Raw genomic sequence first — 11,009 nt, forward strand, 5'->3', positions numbered from 1 at the left:
TCTGATAACATTTAGCACAATATCAGATATAAAGATGTTCTCTTCATAAAAGCAGAGGGCTGAACAGTTTTCTTCCAGTGCTTGTTTTCCTTCCATTCACTTTTTTCTCCATTCCTCTTATGTTTTGCTGTGCTTTTAGTCAACTTCTCTCACTCTCCAGCTTATTTTTACATTCATTCATGCACTTTAAGTCCCGGAGGGCATAATGCCATCTATATTTGTGCAGCACCTTTAATTTATAAGGAACATTTACCTATATCAGCTCATTGGATTCATCTGATTCTCTTACCACTCCTGTGAAGTGTTAAGAGAAACTATAATCTCAGTTTCCAGATGAGGAAACAGAGACTTAGATAGTTAAGCTTCTGTTTTCACTTCACATCGCTAGAGAGACCTGGCACAAGTTGTGGAACTAAGATTTGAATTCAGATGTTTTTTAAAACGCTGCACTCTGTTCATTTTCTATTTCTCACATTGTCTCTCACCAGCCCATCAAAATGCAAGACATGCCATGCCAGAGACTGCAGTCTTTGCAGACTCATTCGCCTGTCCCCCAGCTGCCTGCTGGCCAGGCTCTTTTCTCATGGAGACATTATTAACTTGTGTATCAGAAATAATGATGGAAGAAAATTATTTTTTCATGCTCCCAAACAATATTATTGCATAGATGTTTCCTAAAATATAACATTTCCTTACTCTAATTTTATTTTGGAATAGTGTTTTCTGCCTTGAAAATGTGCAGTCTTAACACTTTTATAGCACTTGATTTGATTCCGATTTGCTTTGCTGAGGACTTTCTGCAAATGGAATGCCTACCTGAGAATAAATGAGCTCTCCAACACTTGGAATAGTCAAACAATGGATAGGTGGCCATTTAGTAATGTATAGAAAGAAGACATGTTTCATGCCTGAAGTTAGGTTTGATTAGACCAAACGTCTGTCCCCATAAGCTTTACTTTGGCTAACGGTTGCATACAGATTAGGGGAAAAAATTGATATGGAGATTTGAGTATGTTGTAGATAGTAAAAAGATTTAAAAAATGATTTAATTTGGTTACTGGTAAGTTACATGGAGTAGAGTGGATATATCAGAATAAGATCAAGAGTTTTAGAGTGAAATGGACATTGCTTTCATGGCCCTGGGAAAGCACTTAACCTCTGTGACCCTCCGTTTCTCATCTATATAAGTTGGGAATGATACTAATATCTCTTCCAGAGTAATTATGCAAGTAGAGGTAATTCCTACAAAGGTCTGATACCTGGCATATGTTGGGCATAATATTGGTATATGACCACCAAAATTGTATATGACAAATAATAAACCATGGACAGTGCTGTTTACACACTTTTATTTTCTTAAGCATTAACACTTTCACAAAACCAAATCTTCTCAACTTCTTTCTGGGTACACAGTCAGACAGGGCTGGTTTAATGAGTGTGTGACCTGTCCAGTTTCATTGGACACCACTCTCAGAGGGCCCTGTGCTTGGTCTAATGGTCTGCTGCCATTGACCTACATTTTTAAAATAATTTTATTTTTGACTTCTATTTTGTAAGTGAAGTCCAGTGGGACAATAGAGCATGCACATTAGCAGGGGAGCTTCACACAATATGCATGCCCACAGTTCTTTGCTGGTTTATTTGCCTATAGCATTTGCAGTGCCTCAAGAGCACAGAATTCTGGTGCAACCATCATGTGTGAAGTGTTCAGTGAGACTCAAAGTGAGTACAAGGCCATTGTGTTACATCTATGACTAAAGAAATTATGTCACTTACAGTCTTGAAATTCCCTTTGAACCTAAACTTACTTTGAAGGCAATTATGTTCTAAACAATACAAATAACCAAGACATGCTATTGTGCCCTGTCTTACTCATATTACTTTCCCTTGTTAGCCAACCACATAGACTGAAATTGATGACATAGAAGGAGAGTGAAAAATAAGATAATCCATAGTTCCTTTCCCTTTCAGCCTTACTTGCTCATCAGTAAGCTGAAGATGGAGGATGTTAACAGAATGTATCAAGAAGGTACATCAACATAGTTGAGTTCATTTTGGGCAGCATTTCCACCATTCTGGAGAACAAATATGCATATATATAAAACAAAAACAATTGTGAATTTTAGTAATTCCATATATGAATTACTCATATTTGTATCAAAAGCTGGCATTACACATATAATGATGAATGACAAAATTCATGCAAATAATTTTAAATTTTAAATCTTGAGTTAGAAAAACATTAAATAAAAACTAAAACATGACAAATTGAGAGAGAGATCACAGTGCAAAGGTAAAAGCTTTTTATTTTAGTTTCTTTAACAGCACCCTGGTCCTGCTTGAACAAAGGTCCCTACATTTTCATTTTCTTGGGTCCTGTTCATTATGTAATCAATCCTGTGGCTAGAACATATTTCTCGTTCTTGCTTTTAGTTAGATATAGTATGTTCATGAGTTCTGGCTAATAGAGAATGATGTGTGCCATTTCCAGATTCATAAAACTATTGTATACATGAAACTCTTTTCTTTCCACAAATGGCGTATCAAAGTCCGAGATGACCTAGGAAAGCATGTTGAAGGTGACAAAGCCTTTTTGTGCCTGGATTTTTAAATACAGAAGACTCTTTATGACTGCATATACAATATGCATGAGTAATAAATACATCCATTTCTGTTTTAGCCCATGTGCAATTTTGGGTCTATATGTTGGCTTATAGCAACCATCTGGCTTACAATGCTCTTGCCTTTCTCTAAACTGTTATGCCATTTTTGCCTATACCATCAAGTTGATAAGTACACATAAAATTTTTTATTGCTATTTGAGTTTTATATTTATTTTCTCCCACATTAAGGTAGCTTAGGACTAGAGACTCTATCCCACACCATTCCTGTTCACGCCAACCCATATCATGATGGTCTACTAAATTGATGACATGAAGTTGACCTGACTTGGTGAGTAGGAAAGCAAGCAGTATGGATTCCCACATAAAGCACAGAGTGCGGAGATACCTTATAATGTTTCAGGAGCCTGCACATTGATGAAGTAGTCTGGGGCAAATCAGGACATTCTTTTCAAAGTAAAGTTATTTGTCCTGCACCTAGAATGTATTATGTTGAGTGAAATAAGTCAGGCAGGGAGAGACAAACACATTATGATTTCACTTTTATGTTTAATCTAAAAAATAAAATAACTGAAAAAAACAGAAAAAACTCATAGATACAGACAACAAATTGATGGTCACCGGATGGGAGGTGGGTTGGAGGGTATGGGGGGAAAAAGGGGAAAAGATTAAGAATTATAAATTGTTAGTTATAAAAATAGTCTTGGGGACATGAAGTACAGCATAAGGAATATAGTCAGTAGTATTATAATAACTATGTGGTGTCAGATGGCTACTAGACTTATTGGGGTGATCTCTTCATAAGGTCATAAATGTCTAATCACTGTGTTGTACACCTAAATCTAATACAATATTGTATGGAAACTGTAATCGGAAAATAAATTTTCAAAATATTTGCTATTTGGATGCTAAAAATAAAAGTTATTGGTTCTGTACCTTCAATAATCAGGAATGAGGTGTAGGAGCTCATAGCATTTTTGGATTTTAGAAAAAAACATATGCCACACTTGAAAATACTGTTCCAACCTATTTATGAAGTGAATCAGAAGGCTGATAGTTTTCAGTCAGACCCAGAGCAAGAGATGGCCTTACAATAAGGTAAGGCTATGGTAAGAGGGGCTCTGCCTTTTGGAGCTGAAGGCATCTGCCTTAGATGAGAAAGCTGAGTAGAATCTCTGCAAGGCCTGAGTGGAAAATCACTGTAGAGGCTGATATTGTAGAGGAAGAACATGTCATCTATGGCAAGAGCTAACCACTGGTCAAAAGGTGATCCTGCTGTGCTGTTGGGTGTGAATGGAGACTAGGTGCTTGACCATGGGCCATTAAGTGACTGTGTAGCTGGAGTTGCCTGTGAAGAGTATTGTCAGACCCAACAATTCTTAAGTTTGGAAAGGCAGAGTAGTAACCTATTATATAATGGAAGTGGTAACTAGGAACCAGGACTGGGTAGGCCTGGAGGGCTTGATAATTTACTGGAGTAGGTGGCACAGAATCCCAAATTACCTACATTTGTTGCTCTGACATCGCCTTCTCTCAGCTCATACCTCTGCCTTAGTGGCAGGCTTTCTATGGCGTGATGGAAAAGTCTAAAACCTGGGTTTTCAGCATTATTGCCCTGGGCCTTGGGGACAAGGGAAACTGGTGCTCCTATGTTGATGCTCATGCTTCTTGCTGTGCCTTAAATGATAAAATTGTTTGTCTCTGGCCTAGGAGTTTCATATCTTCTGCCTGTATATATGAAACAGCAACAGTGGTCAAACAAAATACAAGGCCCAAATATATATATATGGTGTCCCCCGAAAAATATATACACACTTAATAGCTGATAGCTCAATTGATGTTTCCTTTTTTTTTTTTCAGATTTAACTCATTGGAATTAATAATTATTCAAAGTGTGTATATGCTTTTTGGGATACCTTGTATATATGTAACATATGTATGTGTATTCAGATACTTGCACATATGTGTAATATGTATTAATATATTTGTATGGGTATATAAACAGACATGATTACCTGGATGGTAGTGTCATAAGTAATAACTTCCTTTATTTTAAGCTTATTTTCCATATTTTACAATTGACATATTATTTGCAATCAAAACTAAAGCAAGAGATACACTTTTCAAACTAAAAAAACACAAAACCAAACCTGGGCATGGTTCATGACTAGATTAGCATAATTTGATAGTATGAGTTAAAAATAGAATGTTCTGCACTGCAGCTCCACTCAGAGATGAATGACAACAGTGAGAGGAAATCCTCCTAGTGGGCAGAGGTTTAGAGAGTTCCTGGTCATCAACTTTCTGCGCAGGGTTGTCAGACAGAGGTAAAGACAATGATATACCTATCCCTGGGAAGTGGAAAATGGCTCAGCTGGTTGGTCAGGAGACTAGAAGGAGCTGAGATATTGGATTATTGTAAAATAGGAGTTCAGCAAGTCTGAGGAAGAGGTGATTGGGAAGATCTAGAAAAGCGGGCACACAAAGTGTGGGTTTTTGTGTTTCAGGAAGTGCCCATAGGAGATTGTGGCAGACAGACTCTTAGATGGCTCCAGAGGTCCCTGTCTCCTCTTATCCATGCTCTGTGTCACCTCCTACTCTTGTGGGCTATCCTAGTTACTAAAGCTGGCCTGTATATTGTGTCAAAGATAATACAATGTCACTTCCAGAGTATGTCACATGAGATAGTTAATTCCATCTTGCTAGCAGTTTCTCTCGCTCTTTCTATCCTGCTGACTTTGATGAAGCAAACCACCATAGTGGGGAACTGATGGCAGTCTCTAGACAACAGCCATCAAGGAACTGAATCCTGCCAATAAGCACTTGCCCTTGGAAGCAGATCCTTCCCGGGTTGAGCCTTTAAATGAGATCCTAGCCCTCGCAGACACCTTGTTGCAGCTCTGTGGGATACTTGAAGCTGAAGACCCATATAAGGAGTTCCCAGATACCTAACCTACAGAAGCTAAAATAATAAATGGGTATTATTGTTTTAAATTGCTATGTTTTGGGGCAATTTGTTATGCAGCAATCAGTAACTAACAGAGAGAGCATATATAATAGAAGAATTGACAAAACCAGGTGGATAAGATGACTCATCCAGGTAATGCCAGCCAGCCAGCTTCTGTGTTGAGCCATCCAGAATTGCACAGTGGGTTAAAGACAGGGTAGTCAGGGTGACACAGATGGAGAATATGCATGAGCTCCACAGTATGGGCTCCCTCTCACCACTGCTATCCCAGCGCTGCTGGTGTTTGCATGTCTGACCTGTCACAGCAGAGGCAACGCTGGACCTTCAGTATGGTATTGTCCATAAAGAACACATAGCCACTCAAGCCACCTGCGCTCAGAGTGCTGAATTACGTACTCATGTCTGCATCGAAGGTTTTTAAGTCAAAGACTGTGAGCAATTTCTAGAAAACTTAGCTAACAGCAAGACCAATTATTAAGTATGCCTCCTACTTATTATATTCGTCCTTTGTTCCCTGTAACTTTGCTATTAAAATATTTTGGCCTCTTCACTTTTACTGACAGATTGGTCCTATAATTGGAATTACTTTCCTAACGGCATCCCAGAATTGATATTGCCCCAACTTAATTAAGCAGCTATGAAAACCCAGTAGCTCTAATTAAGGAGGAACAGAAATACAACTATTTGGAAGGAGAGGACCTAGGAGAATGGAAGGAATGCATTTTTGTCATATTTGTACAGTCCTCTCTGGAATGCTGGGCTATTGATTTATTCTGCAATAGTAAAGGGCAATACTTTGTCTTTTTCCTTTAAGTGAAACCCTTTTGAAACCAACTAGATGTGCAGTTACTATTTCTGATTTTGAGAATGAAGGATTTAACTTTCAAAGCCCCATGTTAGAGGCCAAAGGCTATCTATGTAATGCTAGAGCTGAAAATAAATGATAGGAGTCCCCTTCCTCACTGTATCTATCAGACACACTGCTTTTGCCCCCTGTTTGTTCACCAGGAACTCCTGTTGACCTAGGCACTAAACAAAACATGCCTCAGAATGGGGCCTTTCTCTCAACAACCTACCTTGTTAGCAGGTAGAATCTATATAATATAGATTTTAGGGGTAATTTTTCATATCATCTAGGTCCTCGGTTATGTTCCTCATTTTTATTTCTTTGTACTTCTTAAGGAAAATAGCAGCGTCCAATACTTTTAGAAATAGAGTATTACAAATTACTTTTAAAAATCAACATTAAGAGTGAGCCTGGAACAAAGTTAGCTCACCACTTGTTCTTTCAATGATGAATACCTATTCACAAAATACTGTGTTAGGAACAAATAAAGCATGAAATCTTCCCTCAAGAAAATTCTAGACAAATTAACAATCTAGTACAATTGAATGCAGGCTGAGGTCGCTCTGAAACAGAAGCTCTGGAAAGGCAGAGAAATGACAGATGAACTAAGAGAAACATAGAACATGGAAACCGAGATGGAGCTAGAGAGCCTCGTGACCCATAGTGCCCATATTTCTTGCCAGGGATGTGCTTTATTAGTATATATTTTTCTTTGCCTCAGCTCATGTTTTGAATAAAAAATTGCCTATCGAACAGAATCATTTACAACTGATTAATGAATGCAGTATCATTTTTTGTCTGGTTATCAGAAATATATTTAAGCAAAGCTTGTGTATAAGGTGGGGAAATAGTTGAAGATCTGGGAGAAGCAATGAACATATAAGACAGTGAAACCGTGCAAGAGAGAAAGAGGGAGAGAGAGAGGACAGTTCAGGAGGCAAGGCCCCTCTGGAAATGAGAGGGATTTAAGTAAGTGGTTGGGGGTGGGCAGTAAATATCTCTGACAGTTTTTCCTTTGGGAAAGATGGAAAGATGCCAGGGCGAGGGTGATGAGGATGGGAAAATGGGAGTTAGGGAGGGTGTTCCTGCCGGGGCAGGCAGAGGGACACTGAGGAAGGCAAGGGAAGAGGTATCAAGTGGGAATGGTGATGAAGTTTTCTGTGTGATGAAGTTTGATTTCCCAAGAAATAGCCCGTAATATCTATAATTATTCATAAGTGCTTTTGAACTTGGAATTTTTTTTATTTTTATTTTTTTGAGGAGCTCACTCTTAAGTCTGGCCTCAAGGTGGACTTAAATTAAGAACAGAGATTACCCCGATAGCACTAAGTTCTTCTTTCTAATTCTTAGGTTCTGAAGAGTCTAATATCTGTTCTGTCATATTTACTACTGTGAAAATGAAATAAATAGATGTGGAGAACCACTAAAATATACATTATTAAATCTATGAATAAGTGATTCTTTTTTTTAATACTGACCTGATGAACCAGAACATTTAGAATCATAAAATACTGATAAATCTCAGTAAAAACATTCTGAAAATTTCCAACTACTCCCTCATCTGAAATGTGTTTTTTTGCTATCAACTTTCCCAACCATTTTCCTAACATTAGACTGCCATGAGAGTAGGAAAGTACCATTTATTTAACCAAGCAACAGACATTAATTGAGTGACTACTATGTGGCAGCAACCAATCTATTGGCTAGTGATGGAATGAACAAGACATAGGGAGTATGGTAGTTTGTATTCCAGTGTTTGCTGATGGTGGTAAGTGGGGAAAACAAGCAACAACTAACTAGACCAGTAGTGGGGAACCTTTTTTCTGCCAAGGGCCATTTGGATATTTATAACATCATTTGCGGGCCATACAAAATTATCAACTTAAAAATTAGCAATGAAAAAAAGCTCCTAGATTTATTGAATTTTTAGTCCCACCTGTGCTTGCCTTGGCAGGGTCAGACCAAATGATTTCATGGGCCGTATACTGACTTCCAGAACTAGACAAATGGACAAGATAATACTGATTACTAATCATAACTACGGCTCATACATTAATGTATTCCTTAGCATTTTTAACATGTAGTCAGTCCGTAGTAGGCATTCAGTGATTATCTACTGACTAAAATATATAAATGCATATCTAAAAACTCAATTCATCTGAATTAAACACTCCTTTTTCCAACTGCTAACTCTCTTAAGCTACTGTGTTTTGTATCAAGCATGCCTTTTGACAAAAGTTTTTTGGTTAATGCTGAACCAAAAGAAGTCACTGAAATGCAGGATTGGCAAAGCCCGTGGGAAGCTGTTTGCTGCTCAGAAGCCTTGAGTCACATTTGAGCTTTCACTTACTGCCGCATCACCTCCTCTCTTTGAACTCAAGGTCCATTTTTAAGCAGGTGAGGTAATATGGTGTTAATAATAAGTGAAAGGAATTATAAGCTTCTTTTATGATAGCTAAGTCTGAATTGTTTGGACATCATTTGGGTCATTATGTACTCTCTCTAATATAAACTTACTGAAGATTCAGTTCAACTAAGTAGACAACTTAGATGAATTATTTGCTTAAATGCTTGCTAAGTAAGATTGTAAAAGTAAAACCTCAAGGGACCTCTTGAGAGGATCAGGTATTTTATAAAGACTTAAGATTCTTGATAAAGAATGCAATTCTTTACGAAATCTCCATGGGTTCAAATAATGACTATTTCCTAAGACTTTAACTCAGTATAATACTGTAGAGTGTTAAAGAACAGATGGTAAAAAACAAAACAAAACACAAAAAAACATATTTTTCCCTATGTCCTGTGTACTGTAATTTGGCTGCTTAATTTATATAAAAGCAATAAAGGGTGATATGTAGAATTTAATCTAGTATTGGCTTAATGAACAATTTATTTTATTTTATTATTTTTTTAAAAATATCTTTATTGATTTCAGAAAGAGGAAAGGAGAGGGAGAGAGAGAGACAGAAACATCAATGATGAGAGAGTCATTGATTGGCTGCAGCCCGAAACCTGGGCACGTGCCCTGACCGGGAATTGAATCCCAATCGCCTGGATCCTAGGTCGACGCTCAACCACTTAGCCACGCCCGGCCGGGCTTAATGAGCAATTTAAAGATAATGCAGCATGGGGATAATTGACAAACAATTTTAACTTTTAGAAAGATAACATCCCATTTGTTTATATTGATTAGTTGTGCAGCATTGTATCCTTCAGTGTACTCTGATTCTGCAGGAGGAGGGAATAGAAAGTCTGTGGACTGGGGATCAGGTTATATTAGCTCTTCCAGTAACAAGCTATGCCGCCCTGAGTAAATGAAAAAGTTACTTAACATTCTCTGATTCTTCTTTCCCAAGCTGTAAATGTGTTGGAAACAAAACATACTTTCCTTCCAGTTCTAACATTGGATGATCTTTTCGATGCCTCATTTTAATGTATTAATTGGGAAACTAGGCAAGAACCATGTCTTTAACATCTAAGTAAGAATTTCTGATAAACACAACATATTACTCATTGTGTGTCCTGTATCAACTGTACTTAAAATATTCTGACTTAATTTAAGCTTTTCCTCCTCGAATGATATGCATGCAATTTGTCTTCTGGCTATTAAACAGCAATTTTAGTTAGAGACTTCTCATTTTTTAAATTCCTATGAATTAATTATGATTTTACTAAATTATTGGAAAGTAATGACTCAGAAATATAAAAACAAGTCTGAACTATCTATATGAACTCTCTAAATTACACAGGGTGAGATTTTTGCTGCAGACCATGAAGGAGAAACTGATATGGGACTTACCATTCCACTGTGAACAACTAGCACACTGGGCACAATCCATGTAACAACTGTGTTCGGACAGGTTAGGGAATTTTTCCATCATTTTTTCAAATAAGATTTTTAAATTTCTTGCTCTCTTTCTTCTTTTTCCTGCACCCCAGTGATGCAACTGTTGGTGTGTTTCAAGTTGTTACAGAGGCTATTCTTTGATTGGTTCTTTATGTTCCCTGTCTCTTTGTTGAAGTTCTCACTAAGTGCCTCTACCCTTCCTGTAAGTTTGAGCATCCTTACAACTAGTGTTCTGAACTCTGCATCTGGTAGATTGCTTGTCTCCGTTTTATTAAGTTCTTTTTCTGGAGTTTTGTTTTGATCTTATATTTGGAACATGTTTCTTTGTCTCCTTATTTTGGCTATCTCTCTGTGTTTGCTCTTATATAGTAGGTAGAGCTGCTACATCTCCTGGTTTGGTAGTGTCCTTATGTAGTAGGTGTTCTGTAGGGTTCAGTCATACATTCTTCTACTTTACTCGAGCTGGGTGCTCCATATTCCCCCCTTCGGGTGGGATTCCTGTACCCTCCTATGGTAGTTGAGCCTTAATTGCTGTTGGCATATTAAAGGAAGGGATTTACCGCTGAGCTGATTGGCCACCTGACTGGCCACAACCACTGTGGAGGACTTGCTTTTCAGGTGCTGACCCCAAGGGGCAGGACTCATTTCAGCAAGGCTCTGGTGTCTGTTGAGTCCACCCCTCGGGTGTGTCACTTGCATAGGTGGTTTTGGGAGCCTCATCATGGT

This window comes from Miniopterus natalensis, chromosome 11 (genome assembly GCF_054644295.1).
Source record: "Miniopterus natalensis isolate mMinNat1 chromosome 11, mMinNat1.hap1, whole genome shotgun sequence".
Taxonomy (NCBI): Eukaryota; Metazoa; Chordata; class Mammalia; order Chiroptera; family Miniopteridae; genus Miniopterus; species Miniopterus natalensis.